The following is a 20,411-nucleotide window of genomic DNA, read 5'->3' as shown; positions in this document are numbered from 1 at the left end:
ATATCCACAATCTTCTTTTTAAATACATCTTAAAATTCTTAATATTAGCTTAAAATGCGACTTGAAGTCTTTGCATCATTAGAAATAGATGTGGCATAAATGACACAAGGTGATCCTTCTTTTGCAGCATGCAAGAAAGTTCTCACACCTACAAATATAAGTTTTATTGTGCTAGACTTATGATTTTTTACTAGACTGATTTTACTTTTAGTTATAGTCTTAGAACAATCAAGAGTATGAGAAATCCAATCCATACAAGGATTATATTTTTTTAACCACGATAAAATCTAAAATGATTGGATTAGAGGGAGATCTAATTATACTAAAGATTACGTAACTATTATGATTATTTATTACTACATCTATAGAAAGTATTTCATGAGTAACATTTCTAAAAGAAAACGAATGACTACCTATGATGTCTATATAAATAGATTTAGTTTTTTGTACTAACGATATTTTTTGACGTCTAATAAATTCTATATTCAAGAAATAAGCAGAGGCTCCTAAATCTATTAATGTGGAGGCTTTATAATTATTAGGTTTTAAATGCATATTTATTATAAAACAAGGAGAGGATTTTGAGGAGATGAGAGGACCTTCATTAGAAATTGTATAAGATTCTAATTACATGGTCTCTATTGTAGCTAGACAAATTCATTTTTTGACTTATTCTCTTCTTTAATAGCTATACTCTTTATTTTGTAGTTTTGTCACTTCTTTAGATAATGTTGAGCAATATGTTTAGATTCTCCACAATATAAGTACAATCCTTTTCGACGGCAATAATTCTTTTCTTGCTCGATAAGTTGTTTAAAATGTACCACATTAGTTTGCATATCATCTACTTTTGAATGTATGTATTGAGGAGATGTTAGTGTTGCCATCGAATTATATTAACATTGAGGCCTACTTGTGCAACTTTTAGATCAAAATTTAAAAAGTCAATTGTCATACTTCATAGCAAAGTCAATTGCTTGAATCAATGTTTGAAGATCAGATAAGTTGAACATCAATTTCTTTACTTCATATTATAATCCATAGGAAAATTGGCTAATAAATGTAACATCATCTTACTTAATATTAGTTACTCATTATTGAAATTGTGAAGCATATAATGTTACGGATTGATTGTCTTGTTCCAAAATATGGATCTTTTTGATTGCAACACAAGTTGCATCATGTTTTTCACATATGGACCAAAATTCTACCAAAAATACCTTTAGATTATTCAACATTGGATCTTGTTGTTCAAAAAAAGATGAAAACCACGATTATGCTGAATCTAAAAGAAATGTACTAATGAATCTAACTTATGTTCTTGGAGTTGGATAGCTTTGAAGTTGAAGTTCAATCACAAGTTATACTTGATTGATAAATTTTCAGAATTTGGATCTTGTACCATCAAACTTCTTGGGTAGGACAACTCTTGATTCTCTAATACTTGAAAGATATTCCATTGTGGGTGGAGGGACATGATTTGGTGTAAATATTGAAGTAGCTTTAATCATCTCTATATCTTCACTTCTTGCTATTCTTGTTGATCCTTATAGTGGTAAGCTAAGTTGATGGATCGTAAGCATCAACTCCCTCAATTGCTCTTGCATTTGTACCATTGTATTCTTTATTTCAAGAAGCTGTGCCATAATAAGACTCAAAAAAATATCTAATACTACTCAAGACAAGTAGAAGAAAGGGCTTGAGGACAAAAAAAATACTAAAAACAATATCAGTTTAAAAGAAGATAATTTGTAACTTCTAATATACTTATGTCTTATCATAAGAAAGGAGTAATCTGCTCTTAATCAAGACAAGACAAAGCTCTGATATTGTAAGTATATTCTTTTCAATCTGTCAAGTATATGAATTGAAAAATGATGCATAAACCAATGAAATTCATATCAAAGAAAAAGTGACAAAATAGAAATAAAGAAGTACGTATATTAAAAGAAATTAGAATGGCTTATTACCAAAAGACAAGAAAACTTGAGATTCTTAAAATTGGACTAGAAGCAAGAGAGAAATTGATAAGAGTGAAGAGGGCTTCACTCTTCTCTCTATATATATTATCTAACTAGGGGCTATATGGCAATACTTTATAGGACCTCCAATATGTGTTGACTTTATAAGATACATGCCTTAACTTACAAGGCAAGTTTTTCTACGTGTGGGCTACATAGTTAGCTTGGTCTTTAAGTTAACAACATGTGTGGCACATGGCCAACTTGTTGACTATGTTTCTAATTCAAAAAGCCAATTATAGATACCTATAAAATTAAAGCATCATCTATGAAGCTTTTAGGAAGCTTCTATAGAAGATATTATAGAATTAACTTATTTTTATCTACTTCTACTTACTTCTACTTATTTATACAAGTAGTTAGTAGCTTATATGTATATGTGTGTGACAATTAGCCATATACTATACATGTTGGTAGCTTGACAAAGAAGCTAACTATGTGGCACACACATAAAAAACTTGCTTTATAAGCTAAGGTATGTGTCATGCAAAATCAACACATATTAGAGGTCTTATAGAACATTGCTATGTAGCTCCCAGTTAGATAATACATATAGATAAAAGAATATAGCCTTCTTTAGTCTTGTCAACTCCTTTCTTACTTCTAGTTTAGATTTAAGGTCTCTAGTTTTTTTGTCTTTTGATAACATTCATTCTATTTTTTTTTAATATACACACTTTTTATTTTTATTTTTTTATACTTATTTATTTACTTTCATCAAGTTCTTGTCCCTTACAGTAGCCTCCTTGAAGCCCATTAGGCATGCCTTTTGGTTAATAGTAATGGAGATTTTCATCATCCATCTCTATTTATTTAGATGGATGTCCAAACTAATTCTTTTTGTTACTAAAATCTCTCTTTAATCTTTTTTTTATAAGATTTATATAGTATATGTCCCAAATACCAAATAAAAGAAACAAAATAAGATTTTAAAAATCACCAATATCTAATAAAGGTGGCTCTAAATATATAAATCTATTATCAATATAAAATCAAATTTAATGATAGTCTTTTTAAACTAACCATTTCAAAATAATAATGTAAGCAAATTTTGTAATTAATTAAAATCTAATAATGTGGTTTTTACTACATTGTATAGTAAATTGTATATTAAATATTTATATATATTATTATCACATAGTAGCCAAACCACAAGACAATAACAGATCCTATTATAGCTCGAAAAACTTATTTTTTGATAAATTATCTTCTTTGATAACCATGCTTTTCATTTCATGATTGTGTTGCTTTTTTGAATAATGTTGAGTAGTATGCTTGGATTCTCTACAATATAGGCACAAATCTTGTTGATAACAATTAGTCTTTTTTTACTTAGTAAAAAATTTAAAATGTATTGTATTAATTTATATAAGCTTTGGTGTAAATAACTAAGCTTTTGAAAACTTAAAAGGTGTTATTATGGCTTGACTTATACTTCTCTAATTAAATCTTTGTTCTTAGCATCTTTCAAAAAGTCAATTGTCATATATAATAGCTTCAATAATAAATTACTTTAGTAAATTTATTCTTACTATTATCAACAATAAATCTTTGATATTATCTTTTAATCCATATCAAAATTGATTGATAAGGGCTTTGTCATTCCAATCCACATTGCAAGTAAGATTTTGGTTTTATTAGCTAAACATGATTCTTGTTGTAGAAATATAAGCTTGGTCTCTGTTATTATTTTTTTAATCACTTTTTTTAAATATAAACATAAATATTTTCAAGAATAAATTCAAATCATAGAATAGTCATGAAAATTTTTTCATCAAAAGTGCAAACCAAAAGAGAATGCTTATTCAATAGAAGTGCATTTATAAATCTTACTTGAGTAAATCCATCGAGGTATTAGAAAGGATGCAATCTTAAGTAGAGCTTATTTTGTTGCAAAAATCTTCAAAATTTTGATCTTATTCTACTAAATTTCTTGGGCATACTAATCTTTACCTTTCTTTAACTTATAAAAATAAGTCTCCTTGAATTTGGTTGTAAGGCTAATCTACTTGCTTCTTTCAACTGCCTAATTTTTTGATGTAGACTCTTGATTTCTTTCATACATATAGAAATAGAACTTTCATGATTCATGTTAGAAATACATAAAATTTCTATTCTTAGAGTATTGATAAATTTGAAAAGAACTTCAATAGTTAAAAATGTATTCTCAATTCTACTAAGAATAGCATTCATAATCTTTTCTTCCATAGAAAATTCAAATAAATTCTAAAATTTAAATTAGAAGGTAATTACAACTTCTAATATCAAATAAAAATTTCTATAAAGAAAGATAATCTACTTTATTTAAGAAAAAAATTAGTATTAGAAAACTAAACTATTTGTTTAAAGATTGATAGTTTATAACCTTCAAAATATAATAATAGAAATAAAATAATCTATTTAATTCTAAAATAAGATAACAATAATAAATTAATATTTTTATCAAATTATCTATCTCAATATATTCTTATATTATTTAAAAAATCTAAAAAATCACTCAAAGATGGTATTATATTGAATTAGAAAGTCTTAAAACAAGACTAATAACTAAAAAAGTATTGATAAGAGTGAAGAAGGCTTTATTCTTGCCTCCATATATACTCTTCAACTAAGAGCTACATAGTACTATACTATAAAACCTCCAATATGTGTTGACTTTGCTAAATACATATTTCAACTTGCAAGATAAGTTATCTATAAGTATGCCACATAATTAATTTGTTCCATAAGATTCTTAGATGTGTGATACATCACTAACTTGTTGACTAAGTTTTTACTCCATTAATTACAAACATGTGTAAAGTCAAAGTAGCATCTATGAAGCTTCTAAGAAGCTATTTTAGAAGATATGAAATTAATCTATATTTATCTATTTCTACTTAATCATATAGATAATTATTGAAATAAATACATATGTCCATGAGAGGTGGTGGCTAAGGATTGTGATCAAGAAAGGTATTTTTGACATCTTTATTTTTTCTATTATGGTGTCGTATTATGTATGTTATTACTTGAGAATGCATTAAATGCTTAGCTGTAGAATGTAAGTAGAAATGCAAGAACAATCCTATTAAGTCTAATAGAATCGTAAAAATCTTTAAACAGACCTTAATAATTTTAATCAAAATTTGATCAATCTAAAATAAATTTTAAAAAAATTATAAAAAAAATAAAAAATATCTTAAAGAAGTCATAAAAATAGAAACCTTAATATAAATCTCATTGAAATTCTGATTGAATGATTGAATCGTCTTAATGAAATCCTAATTGAATCGTCATCAAATCCTAGCTCAAATCCTAATAAATCTTAAATCCTAGACAAATCCTAAATAAGTTCTAAATCAAATCCTAAGCAAATTCTAGACCAAATATGAAACCAAATCCTAATCAAATCCTAAATCTTAAACAAACTCTTAATAATTCTATAGCAAATGAGACAACAATAATTAATAATCAAACCATTGATATCAACTCAAAATTTTTACACTTCTTAATATCTTACTTAGAAAAAAGTACAAGAAAGATGAAATCAATTGCACTTATCAATTAAGAGAAATACAAGATAATCTAATTACATATTAAGTAGCCTTCTACCCCAATCTAAATGTTGAATTTCTAGTACCAATACTTCCTTCTTGAATTGTTGAATTATTTTCAAATTTTACCAAAAATATTAAAAATCAAGTCTAATATATATAAAAAAATTACTTTAATCTAATTGATAGATTTTTGAAGATCTTAGAAATACTTACTCACCCTCAAATTCCAATTCTGAGACCTCAATCCATAAAAACCTTTATACACCTTGATCTAACTGTTTAATTGACTTCAAAATTTGTACACACATTTATAACTAGCACACCAATATATTATCCAAATTTGACTTATATAAATACCACAAAACTTTAAAAATCTTCAAATTTTTAAATTTATTTTTATTTTTTAAAATCTAAACCATCTAAAAATATTGCTAAATTTGAATATTCATCAAAAACTTGATATTGATTCAATTAATATAAAACTAATGTTCAAAAATCTCTCCTCAAGTTTTCTCTCAAGTCTCTTTATTTGATCTACCAAATAACCTTGGAGTCATTATAGGTATATAGTTTTGAGCCTTGAGGTTTGATTTTGATCCAAGTTGATAATTGATCTTCTTTGAGTATCTATCCTTGGCTTCTTAAAATGAATTTTGCTATAATCTTTTCTTAATTCAGTCTTGTATATATTTATATTATTTAATTTTCCAATCTACTTTTTTTTGCCTTATTTATGGCCCTATAAAGTAAATAGAATTATGTTTTGTAAAAATTCAATATTAGCACCTTTTAGTTTTATTATCTTTTTGACTATTATCTATTTTTTAAGATAATTTGCTCTAATATTTTAAAATAAGATCTTTTATAATATAATATTTTCTACTTTCTTTTATTCATTATTTATGTTCTATCATGACAATGGTTTTGGTGGTGACACAATATTAGAGGTAGAAGACTTTTTTTGATATTGTGTGCTTAAATAATAATGTATGATAGAAATCAATCAATTCTTAAAATCAATTTCTTTTCATTTGCTTCTAAGTATAAAAAGAAGGTGGCAATTGATTGAAGCCAAGTTCTAGACTTGTCGTTGTAGTTCCAGCTTTGAGAACAGGCAAATGTGCATTTGTCCCTTATTTTTTCTATGGTTTTTTTTTGGTTGTGAGTTTATTTTAGATATTAAGATGGAAGATTGTAGTTACTTCAATAATTTTCTTTTCTTTATGGTAGAAAAATACATTGAAGTGATTCAAGCTAAGATAGTCAATTGGAAACTAATGGCAATAATGTCGTACAATAAAAGTCTTCATGTACAAATTCTAACTTTAAAGGCTTTAGTATTTATATATCCAATTTTTTTTTGTTAAGATCGTAATTATAGAGGATTGTCTTATAGATCCATATGTCTTATAAGAACCATTCTTCCATATAGATTACATTTTTATATCCATTAAATTTATCAATTAGGTGCCTCTTCCAATATCAAGCTTGTTATTGCTACTATTGCCAGCTCTACTTCATTTTGGGATTTAAAGAGAATATAAATTGATTTGTGGTTGTGACTTGTGCTCTATTGGAATGAAAAAAAAAAAAAAAAAAAAAAAAAAAAAAAAAAAAAAAAAAAAAAAACTGCAATTATTTGGTATTTAAGATTGTTTATTTTGTAGGCTAATTATTGTTGTGCTAAATATGTGACATTTTTATTTGAGAAGAGGCATTGGAGCAAGTATTCAATAGCAAGAATAGAGAATCAACTTATATTATCTTCTTCAGTCCTTTCTTGCCACATTGATGTAACAATTGGTAGAGCTACAAAAAAAAAAGAATCAACATCATATACAATCCTTCTTTATACATGCACATTACCTATGACAAATGTAGGGAATCGACTTTGAAGGAGTTAAATCAACAAAATATTCATGAAAATAGTAAGTGATCATGGACAAAGATTAATATAAGTTAGAATGAAAATTAAGAATCATTAGATATGGAATAGATTAGCAACTAAAATATCTATGTGTAGAGTTATAATGTGTAAATGTAGCTACAACTTGAATGGTACAAGGACCAATGGAAGAGTAGCTAGGTACAATATCAACATCTACTGCGAGGGAAGAAGCCTAATTGATTGTCAATACTAGGCTAGAGCAGTGCATGGAAATGCAATTCCAAATTCTCATTATGATGGCCTTATAGAAAATTCAAGGAATCTTCACCACTTATATAAGAATTTTGAAGGTAATTTTATTAGAATTTGTTAATTAAATTGAATTGAAATTGAATGCATTTTAGGATGAATTAAATTAACATAGATGAAGCTAGGTTAAAAATTAGATGAATTTTATTTGTAGATAAAATGTTATTTGTATATAAAAATTCATTCATAAATAGAAATTTATCTTGGATGAATCTTAAATTTTAGATGATAATTAATATTAAATAAAAAAATTTTAAAATTTTAAAAATTATATAGACTTAAATTAAATTATATTTAAAAAAATTATCTTTTAAGTGTGAATTATTTTTGAGTTATTTGAGTGCTTTGTATTATTTTTATGGTATATATGAGTGATTTTTTACTAATTAAAAGTATTGAGAATATTAAATGAAATAAAAGATAATTTAAATTATTAAATTTGAAACAAATTGATAGTTATGAATTAGAATAGATTTCTAATTTATAAAAGTTTATTTTATTTTGTATTTTAATGCATCTATTTGGAGTGAGGTGGTTTTAATGAGCTTAGAAGAAAATTTGAAAGATATTTTGGTTGAAAATTGTGTGTAATATTATCAAGTAGAATTCTAACTTAAAGTAGTAAAAGAGTTTGATTTTTTTGGAGCTAGAATTCATTTGCAAGGATCTCATTCTCACTCTTAGTAAATTTTTCTATTGAGGGTTTTTTCTCTAGTGGTAGGAAAATTTAATTACCTCTTCTATCCATTGTACTATTTTTTTTCAACTTGTAATTTTTCTTATAGAAGATTTTATTCTAATGGTAGGAAGATTTAATTACTCCTTCCACTTCTTCTATTCTTGCTATTCAAAGGAGTAGTATAGAAGCAACTAGTAAGATCTTCAAGAAAATTCTACATCAATAAGAAAAGAAAAAAAAATTTAAGAAGAAGAAATAGATAGAAAATTTAGATAGAAGAATTTTTAAAAACAAATAAGCAAAGAAGAAAAGAAGAAAATTAAAGATCCACAAATTCAAGCCATAATCCAAGATAAGTATTTTTTCAAAAACTTCATTGAATCTTAATTTATTTTTTTAACATAGATTGTGGTTTGAAGTGAAAGAATAAAAGAAGAACAAAAGAAAGCATTAATTGCTAGCAAACAAGTAAGTTCCAAAAATCTTATCAATTAGTTCTTTCTATGAAATTTTAACAAATTTCTTGAATGCAATGACCAAAAGCTAGGAGATAGAGGATAGATTTAGGAAGAAGACACAAAAAGAAGTAATCTTGTGATTTTCTTAAAGATTTTTTTTTCTAATTTCAATAAAGTCTTAGAACCTTTCTCTATCTTAATCAATTTTTTTATTAATTATTTAGTTTGGATTGATTAGAAAAAAATCCACATGAGAAATTCTTTAACATATGTTAAATAGGCTAGAGATGTAATTAAGTGAACCTTTTTTCAATGTGATGTGATTTTTTTGCAAAACATATTTTTGTTTCATAAAAATTATTGTTAATTGTTGTAGTAGGTAATTTTCTAATTGTCTTGTTGTGAAAAGGCAAAAAAAAAAATAAGAGCTTAGACTCCTTGCCATCTACCTATAGAAATCTTTTTTACAACTAATATTTCTTAAGATTACTCCTAAACAATGGTAGTTTTGCATAACAATTAAAGTAAAAAAAAAAATCTTGCTTGAGGTGATATTTGTGAGTGAAAAATTCACTCTTTAATCCAATTATCAAATGGCCTCAATTAAGAGGTGCTTGTAATGGGTGGTGTAAAGTGAAATTTGCAAGAACAAAAATAAGAGAAGCAAAATACAAAATAAGTGGAACAAGTGCAATCAAGCAATTGTACACTAAAAAACGAGTCTCAGTTTATTCATTGAGTTTTCATCCAATAAAAAGTAAAAAGTAAAAAATAAAAATAAAAAATTAATTTTTAAAAAAATTATTTTTTTAAGCTTTTCAATGGTATAAAAAACATATAAATCCGAGTTACTATGAATAAGTTATGAAGGTTTGTAAAATAACAAGTAAATAAATGAAAAGTTAATTAAATAATTTTTACCTCAATGGTAACTTGTTCAAGAGATTAAGAGTTCAAGCCTCACCAAGGCTCACAAGTAATGTATATGGATTGTCTAAAGAGGCCTTGAGGCCTTAGTCTTATCTTCCTACCTATACCCAAGGTGCTACAACCCATATAGAATTTGTACCCCTCTCTTCCTACAAGGACTAGACTAGCTATTGGTCCTCCTATTTTCTACTAGTAAAACTCATTTTTTTGCATTTTTTACTTCACTTCAGTATTTAAAAACAACCTATTAGACTATAAATCTTCAATGGCCTTCAAATCTTACTCCATTTCTTTATAATGGCTCCCAATGTGATAAAACTCATTTTTACCAAAGTCTTAGAAATTACTCTAAAAATTCCAAATAAATTCTAAATAAATTCTAAATAAATTCTAATATTCCTATAATAGATCTATAATAGTAATATCAGTTGAAGTCTATAATTTTCTACCTTGATAATTTTTATAGTAATAAAATAAATTAAAATTTACTATAAATCTTACTTTCTATATAACTAACTAAAAAAACATGAGGTTCATTCTCATGCTTCTTCTAACTACTAACTAATATTTATAGTTTTTCTTATAAATAATATATTTAGATAGAAGGCTAATATAAATATTGACCTTAATAACTAATCTTTACTACTCAACAATAAATAAAAATCCTAAACCAACTAAAATAATTACCTCTAAGACTTACTAAGATTCCATTTTTTCTCTACTAATACTATTTTTCTTCATTTAAAATCCTCTTAGCATATCTTTAGCTAAAAATTATAATTTTGGCACTCTATATATATTCTTTTATCTGAAAACAACTAATGAGTCAATTTGATGACTCAAAATATTCAAACAAGTATTCTTCCTTTAGTTATTTTTGTTTTGTTTTGTTTTGTTTTATTTTCTTATTTTCTTATTGGAAGATATTTTAAGTGAATTGCAAGTAGAGGAACCAAAATTTTAATTATCAATAGATTTGATAGATTAAATCACATTAAGTTGAACGATAAGTTGATAATTACTTAGATGCATCATTCTATTAGATCTAGGCAATTGAATCTATCTTTATTTGTAGAAAATCCTAAAGTAGCTATCAAAAAAAATAAATGAAGATTCAAATGAGTAGAGATTTAATGGTTGGAAAAATAGCTCTTATCTCTAACATTAGAAGATATTTTTGCTTTAGATCCATTTGAATTAAATATAGATAAATATATATGAGATAAAGAGTTAGAACCTAATTCTCTTAACTTATTTATAGAATTAAATTAAAAGAAAGAATGGTCAATACATCCTTTTTTTTTAATAGAATATGAAAAAGAATCAACTTTGACTCCTATATCCATCAATCTTTTGGTTCAATCAAAGGATTTTCCAATAATAATTCCTAAGGATTTACAAATAGTCCCTATGTCTCATAACTTCCTTATATTCAAAGGAATTTGAGACAATGATTAATTAGTACACAAGGAGAGGTATATAGAACTTTTCACGACATTGTCATTTGATAATACAACCACATAGTAAAAAATAAAATATATATGTCATTATAGAAGGATCTAGTAGAAAGATGTAATAAAAAATTAAATATTGAAAGATAGTAAAAGATTTAGTTTTAATATTGCTTTTTTGTAGAAGAAACTTTTATTTACTTAATAGAGGCATAAATGAGCCAAATTAAAGTAAATGAGATAAAAAATTGATATAATCATGTTAAAGAGAGAGTTAACAATAAGATAAAGTAAAACTTATTTCAAATTATTAAAAATTGATAGCCAATGTTATATTATAATATGACTATATGATGAAAATATAATCAAAAATAAAATTTTAATTAATATTTAATCATCTTGGTTCAATAATAATTCAAGATATTTTAATATGGCTTTTATAAAAGCCTCTTAGTTTATTGTTTTCTCTTAATAGCTAATAGATTAAAGGTTGGTTAGTAATTTTATCTTCTAGGCTGTAGAAATTCTAATACTACCTTAGAAAGGCCATAAATTAATAAAATAAAATTAAAAGAGGTAAATAATTAGTATAGTTGATGCTAGGATTAAGTTGAAGGTAGGATTGGCCTAAAAAATCCCTAGAATCAGTTAGATTGATATCAAGAGGTTGTCCATTTGTAGGACATGGTCAAAATCAAACTTTTAGCTACTAAAATGAGTGCCTAGGATAAAATAGGAGGACATTTGAAGATTAGAAATTAGGATTGATGATCTAGCTTGAGATTGATTCTATAGATATAAGATTTGTTTTGAAAAGGTTTGGAATGACTTAGAAATTATTATTCAAAGTTAAGATTTGTATTGGTGATTTGGAATTTATGCAATACAATTAGGGATAATACTTTCAACTATAATGTATAATTGGTGTCACATCTATGGTTCAAAATTTGAAAGTGCTTGGTTGATTGGATGTGTTAAATTTATTTAAAATTTTGTATTAGTCTAATAGTGAAATTGAGAGATATCAAGGTTTTAGTATAAGAGGGTATTAAAAGTTGGCAGTTTGAGCTTGGATAGGATTTCTATGATATCTAAGGTCTACTAATTGGATCAAGGTGAAATTTGGCATGGTCGTAGAAGACTTTAAAATTAAGTTATATAATAATTTTGAATTGAAATTAATAGTTAGAAAAAGAGAAATTACTACTAGAATAACTGAAACAACTTTTAAGTTGGTGGCCAAGTGACATTAGTGTGGTTTTTGGGCTCTTTTTCACAATTTGTAAGTTGGATTGGATTGAATTTTTTTAACATATAAAAGATTTATAGTGGCATTTATATACAAAAATTTATACCAAATGGATAATCAAATTAGGAGTTATAGCTTGCCAAAACTCATTGATTAGAATTAGGACTTACAAAGAGAAATCAAAATTGCTTAATTATTAAAGTTATAAGGCAATTGGGATTTATACATGGTTGAAGTTACTAAAAAGAGTATTTTTGAGCACTTTGTATTGACTTTAAGTACTTTTGAATTAAAATTAAAATTACATTCTTTTTCTATGGATGAAACCTATTAGGATTTCTTGGATATTTGTGAAATACAACTTCACCTTCTATAGCTTAGGATCTGGTGCATTTCCAAACAAGACAATATATATCACAATATAAGTGGTATATTCAATATAAAAGTTTGAGATAGAAGGTATCGGATTGTATTTGTGGTTATTTAGAATTGATGGCGTAAGAAGGCAAGAAGGTTAAATTTGAAGTTTTTGATAGAGCTTTTGATAGAGCTTCAAGTAGAGCTCCTAGTGGAATTTCTTTTAAAAGATAAGGTATGTACATGAATCCAACCATTGTAAGTATATTTTAAGTTTTTTCATTATTTATACATTAATAAGAAAGCAATGATTGCAAAGAAGCTTTAGCAACAAAAGCATTCTAAATAATGGTCAATAAAATTGACGAATTTAATGGAAGGAGTATTTCAAAGTACTTAAGATGTAATATATGAGAATTAAAATTAAATTGACTTTTTGATAAGAAGATGATTGAACTATTTGGACTTGCTATAATATCAAAGACAAAAGAAAATATTACATCAATTATGAAGTATTATAGGAATTCATAAGAGATATGTTTACATACATTAAAAAAAAAAATCTTAAAAGATACTGATTGTGTTACTAAGAAATTATTTTTGGAATGGATTGATATCATGGACATACTCATGTAAGCTAGTAATTACATATATAAATAAGTAGAAGTAAGTAAAAGTAGATAAAAGTAAGTTAATTCTATAGTATTTAATATGAAAGCTTCTTAGAAACTTCAAAGACGTTGCTTTGACGTTATAGGTATCTTTAATTGACTTTTTGGATTAGAAACATGGTCAACAAGTTGGCCATGTGTCACACATGTTGTTAGCTTGAAGACCAAGCTAACAATATGGCCTACATGTAGAAAAACTTGCCTTGTAAGTCAAGGCATGTGTCTTACAAAGTCAACAGATATTGGAGGTCCTATAGAACGTCGCCATATAGCCCCTAGTTAGATAGTATATATAGAGATAAGAGTGAAGCTTTCTTCACTCTTGTCAACTCTTTTCTTGTTTCTAGTCTAGTTTCAAGAGTCTTCATATTTTTTTAGTCTTTGGCAATAGCCATTCCAGTTTTTCTTTCAATATACATACTTGTTTATTTATATTTTGTTACTTTTCTTTGAGTGAAGGCTCACTTGTGTGAATTGATTTTTCATCGAGTTCTTATCCTTGACAGATTGATAAGAGTACAGTTACAATATCAAAGCTTTGTCTTTTCTTGATTAAGAGTGGATTATTCTTTTTTCTTGATAAGACATAAGCGTATTAAGAGTTGCGGATTACCCTCTTTAAAATTGATATTGTTTTTAGTATTTTCTTTGTTCTTAAGTCCGTTCTCTTACTTGTCTTGAGCAATATTAAATATTTTTTTTTCTAGGTCTTACCATGGTAGAGCTTGTCGAACTAAAGAATATAATGATACAAATACAAGTACAACTGAGGCAATTAATGCTTGTGATGCATCAACTTAATTCACCAATAGAATGAGAAACAAGAATAATAAAAAGTAGAGATGTAAAGATGGTCAAAGCTCTCTCAACATTTACATCAAATCATGTCCCTTCTTCCATGATGGAACATCATTCAAATGCTAGAGAACCAAGAATTGTCTTACCTGAGAAATTTGATGGTACAAGATCAAAGTTTGGAGGATTCATCAATCAAGTACAATTGACAATCGAACTTCAATCCCAAAGCTATCCAACTCCAGGATCACAAGTCATGTTTATTGGAACACTACTTTTCAATTCTACATTATCATGGTTTTCATCTTTTCTTGAACGACAAGATCCAATATTGGATAATTTAGAAGCTATCTTGGTGGAATTTTGATCTATGTATGGAGAACATGATACAGTTTGTATTACAACAAATAAGATCCGTATCTTGTGACAAAGAAATCGATCTATAACAACATATGCTTCACAATTTTAACAACTTGCGATTGATATCAAGTAGGATGATGCTGCATTTATTAACCAATTCCTTTATAGACTACAATATGAGGTAAAAAAATTGATGCTCAATTTACCCGATCCTCAAACATTGAGTCAAGCAATTGACTTTGCTATAAAATATGACAATCGACTTTTTGAATTTTGATCTGAGAGTCTCATAAGTAGGCCTCAACATTCTTACAATTCAATGGCAATACCTATGTCTTTTCAACACATAACTTAAGAAGTAAAAGATATGTAAATTGATGCAATACGTTTCAAACTTCTTACTGAAGAAGAAAAGACTCGTTGTCGTCAAGAAGGATTATGTATATATTGTGGAGAACCAAAACACACTGCTCAATATTGTCCAAAGCAACAACGCAACCACAAAATGAGGAGTATGGCTGTCAAAGAAGACAATATGTCAAAAAACAAGTTTATTCAACTACAATAGGGACCGTTGTCGTATTATGTGCTTTCCTGCTCGAGAACGCGCCGGGCGTCTGGCTGTAGAAGGTAGTATGGAGATTCACCGATAGTCAAGCAGTCTATCAGTTTTTGACTGCTGGAATATAAACGACTGCAACAATGTACCGTAAATCTATACGGATGCTCTTCGACTGCTTGTTGAAGTTTTTTTTTTTTGCCCCAGCCGGTAGGTCTCTAGACGTTACAGAGAACCTCGAACAACCCAAACTGTTAATCTTCAATACCCCTTTGTACTTACGATCTTGTATCCACTGATTGTCTTGTTAGATTAACCCAATAAATTTCATTCACTCCGCATACTCAATCCTATAGACACCCTTTTAATCCTTCAATCACAGACGTAACTCGATTTTACAAAATAGTCAAGAGTATTCAAACCCACTTCATTTAAAAATCCCGATTCACCATTACAACACTAACTTCAGCAGCGATTGCCTCAGTCTTCTCAAAACTCTACGAAGAAGAAAAATCCAAATTCTATGTCTTTCCTTCCCCGACCCGAAGCGTGAAGCTCCTCTCTCTAATTCCCTTGATCTTCAAAAACCTCCATTGAAAACCGAACTAGTAACCTTGCAAAAGCTTGAAAAAACTCGCTCCCCCCCGATTCCCCTAACTTTATCCCCTGAATTTCTTCAATCTTGCATCTTAGATCCGGACTTGGCTCCCGCCGTCAGAGCTTAGATCCAAAATTGGCTCACGTCATCAAGGCCTTCTCCTCCGTTTTTACCTTTAAGAGATCCATTTACCGTAAACAACGTTCCCTGAAACGGCACAGAGAACAGGACAGCCCGAAACAGAATCGAAACCCCGTAATCGGGACCACATTGAGTCGCCCGACCAATTCAGGTCCCATATTGGGTAAGATGCCCGTAGTAACCTGGATGCTCGCGTAATTGGATCAAATTGGTCTTCGCGTCAGATTGGCTGAGGCCCGTAGTAAGACCTGGATTTTTTCGTAACTAGACTGCATTGGGTTGCCCCACCAATACAGGTCTCATATTGGGTAAGATGCCCGTAGTAACCTGGATGCTCGCGTAATTGGGTCAAATTGGTCTTCGCGTCAGACTGGCTGAGGCCCGTAGTAAGACCTGGATTTTCTCGTAACTAGACTGCATTGGGTTGCCCCACCAATACAGGTCTCATATTGGATAAGATGCCCGTAGTAACCTGGATTCTCGAAATTGGATCCAATTGGCTCTTCAAACCCGTCGTGTGAATTGGTCCTTCTCATCCTGCTAACTCCCGTTATTAGAATCGAACGGAGCATTTCAGTATGCCCCGGCTGACTATAACGGGGTGACTGAACCTGACCACTCAGTATTTGCGCTGGAGTTGGTCGATGCTCCCAATATTCGAGGTAACTGAATATTAATAAAATTTCCCTTTCTTTTTATTTTCACTGTATACTTGTGTTACAACACGACATCCACCCCCTCTGAACCTGTGCATCCTCTGGTATGCACCAATTTACCCAATTGATGTTTGATTCAGAATATATTCCCTACGTCTTTGTCCAGTTCGTCTTCGTCACCTTCATTATCCATATCACTTTCATCTTCTTGCTGTGGAATCTCTATACCTTCATTAAGGTCTTCCATATTCATCTCTGCGTGTCTTCGTTTAAATATTTTTACTCGCTTCCCTGCAATTTGTATTTTCAATTTTGTACCATCTAACTCCCGTAATGAGTAAGTCGCATTATCATGAACAGTTGTTACAACATATGGTCCAAACCAACGTTTTGAAAATTTCCGCAAAGTACTATGTTGATTAACCAGACTATTGTCATAAACAAGTACCCAATCACCTTTCTCGATTGCTTTTGGTCTCAATCGATGTTGCTTATCGAATCGCGCCTTGTTTTGTAACCTTGCTCTTTTTAACCTTTCCAATGCTATCTGGACATCTTCTGTTCTTTGCTCCAATTGTCGAATCCTAATAGCCAGAAGTTCTTCTCTTGTCAATCCATCTTCCTATGGTAGCATACTCCAAGTAAGTACCTTTTTTTCAATCGGCATAATTAGTTTTTGACCTGTCATAAGTTCTACTTGCATATATCTTGTCACCGAACTATGTGTTGTTCGATCAGCCCATAATGCAAATGACAAAAGCCGTGGCCACTCTTTAACTTTTCCATTACAAGCTTTAACCAATGCTTTCACAATCGACGGGTGACCGCGTTCGCTTTTCGCATTCCCTTCCGAATTATAAGCAGTAGTCAGTGATAGTTTAACTCCACATTTTTCAAAGAACTTACGAGCTTCTTGTGCATTTAATTCTCCACGATCTGCAGTGATTTTTCCTACGCACCCGTAACGGCAAATGACATCTTCAAGCAAAAACCTACAAATCCCCTCTGTAGATTTTGTCCTCAATGCTCTTCCTTCTACTTGATTTGATAAATCTTCACGAGCTAAAACCAAATATCTCATCTGCCATAACCCAACCGGCATAATAACCAAATCAACAACCCATTTAAAATGAATAGCCAGAGGATACGTAGGATGAAGACCATCTCGATGTCGGATATTAGAATACGATTGACAGATTTTACATGACTCTACAAATGAGAGCACATCTCGATACATATTTTTCCACCAATATCGTTCCTTGAGTTTAGCAAAAGTAGCCCAGATTCCTCTATGCCCTGCCCATAAACTATCATGAAACTCCTTTAATAATTTTAGTTTTTCTTCCCTTTTGCCTATCACTCGTTGTGGCATCCCAATTCCTTTCTTCGGTCTCTTCCATAAGAATCCATCTCGAAGTAAAAATCCATATGCTTTTTTTCTTATTTGTTTGAATTTTTCTGTAGACCAATTCCCCTGCTTAGACAAGGTATTCAAATAATGACCAATATCCAATAATTCTCCTTCATAAGATTCTTCAAGAAATAGCTTGTCTTCTCTGTTGAGATTTGATATTGAATAGAATTTCAATCCGACATCATCAATGTCTTCAACCATTTCGTCCTCCCTCTCGTATCTTGCTCGAGATAGCATGTCTGCTACTAAATTTTCCTTTCCAGTGATATGCTTAAATTCTGGATTTAGTGACTTAATATAAGCAATCCATCTCAACATTGCAATATCTGGCGTTGAATAGTTAATAATCATTCCAAGCAATGGCAGGCAATCTATTTCAATTACTACTACTGCCCTAATCAAATAGTCCTTTTCAGCTTTCATAGCCGAAACGACTCCCCAAAGTTCTCTTTTGACTTGCGAATATGCACGCTGACGAATACTTAAAACTTTAGCCCCAAATCGAACTGCAAATCTACTCTCATTCGAATCATCTTGACCCACAGCCCATCCAACGGCAATTGAACTAGCGTCTACAGTAAGAATCACTAGTCTATTGCACTTATAATCAACCTTCCTCAATATTGGAGGTGACATCAATAATTTCTTCAATCTTTGCATTGCCTGAATATGCCTTTCTTTCCATTCAAATCGGTAACCCTTGCGTAACAGTTCATATAATGGATCCGCTATGTGAGCAAAATGAGGGATCCAGATTCGATAAAATACACATGCACCCAAAAACCTGCGAACCTCTGTTAAAGAACCACAATCCTCTTTCATCCTTCCAATTGCATCAACTTTAGTCGGATCTGATTTTCTTCCGTAAGATCCGCATAAATGTCCAACAATTACAACCTCTCGCACTCCAAATACGGACTTCATATCCAATAATGTAAGATGAACTTCTCCAAGCCGAGTTAAAATCTTTTCACAATCTTGTATATGATCAACAACATATCTGCGACACCCCCTCGTATCTAAAGTTTCATCCTTGTCTCCTTCTCTGCACCCTTTTATAGGAACATCATCCAGAAAAGGCATAGTCTTTTCCGGAATAAAATCTCTCAATACCTTATTCATCCCATTCATCATATGCGCAACTGAGTTGGTCGCGCCTTGAGGAAGAGTGCACATTCTAACCAATCCAAGCGGTGTCGTCATCATTGTCATATCTCTACTTCCTTCGGCAAGTTGAAATTGATCATAACCTGAATACAAATCACCCATTGAATAGATCGCCCTTCCAGCAAACGCCTCAGCAAATTCATCCACAATAGGTCCAATTCCTGCATTCCTGACAGTTACAGCATTCACCGGCTGCATATCTTGAATAAACCGTAGTGACCCATTCTTCTTAGGTACCGTAAACCATCGACTAGAATACGGTGCAAATGAAGGTTCTAATATTTTCATCTTTATCTTTTCTTTCAATAGTTCCACCAATTTAGGTAAATGTGCCCTCGGTACTGGAATCGGTCTTAGATTCCAAGGTACATGCGGTACAGTGAAGATAACCATAGGTGTTATAATATTTGGATCCACACACCCAATTTCATGAGATTCGAAGGCAAACGATCTACCTTGTTTAGCCAACATTTTTTTGAAGCAAGTAATTTCCTCCGACAATAAAGAACCATCAGAACCAATCTTCAATTCTTCAAAAGTCTCTTCAGTAAACTGATGTCCAATACTCATTGGATCTCTTAAACTTGCTTCTTTTGATGCTTCTCCCATTTGTTCTTTAGAATCCTCTGGTAATGGTCCGGCAACAGCCTTTACCTTCTTATCTGCCGTTTTATATCTCGTCTCTACTGTGACTTCTAGTGCTTGAAAAGATTCAAGCAGGGTATAAACCTCTCTCGAATGAATCTCAATAATCTTATCATTATCCCCTAACCCAATAGATGTAATCAATTCTAATGAATCTTCTAGTCCATTTTCTTCATAAACACCCAAAATCCTCTCATCATCTTGCAATGTACCTATCTTGCGTAATTGTCCTTCAATATCATATAATCTTTTTCTTTCTTTTCTTTTAAAATCATCAACTTTCTTATACATAATATTTCCATTCTCCAATATACCAATAAAACTCGCATCAAAGGCACCTTCATCTCGCAAGAGTACCTCCTCTTTTGTACCTCCATAATCTCGCTTTACAGTGGTACCTCCCCAAAATCCTTAAATCCTTCAACAATCTTTGGCAATGGTTTCTCCCTCAACCTATCTCAATTCCGTTCATGGTTAGGAGGTACTGTTAGAAATTGTACAGCTTTCCTCCCATCTTCGCTACG

Source organism: Physcomitrium patens, chromosome 23, assembly GCF_059467195.1.
Source record: "Physcomitrium patens ecotype Gransden chromosome 23, ASM5946719v1, whole genome shotgun sequence".
Classification (NCBI taxonomy): Eukaryota; Viridiplantae; Streptophyta; class Bryopsida; order Funariales; family Funariaceae; genus Physcomitrium; species Physcomitrium patens.
Note: the sequence above shows the minus strand (reverse complement) of the source record.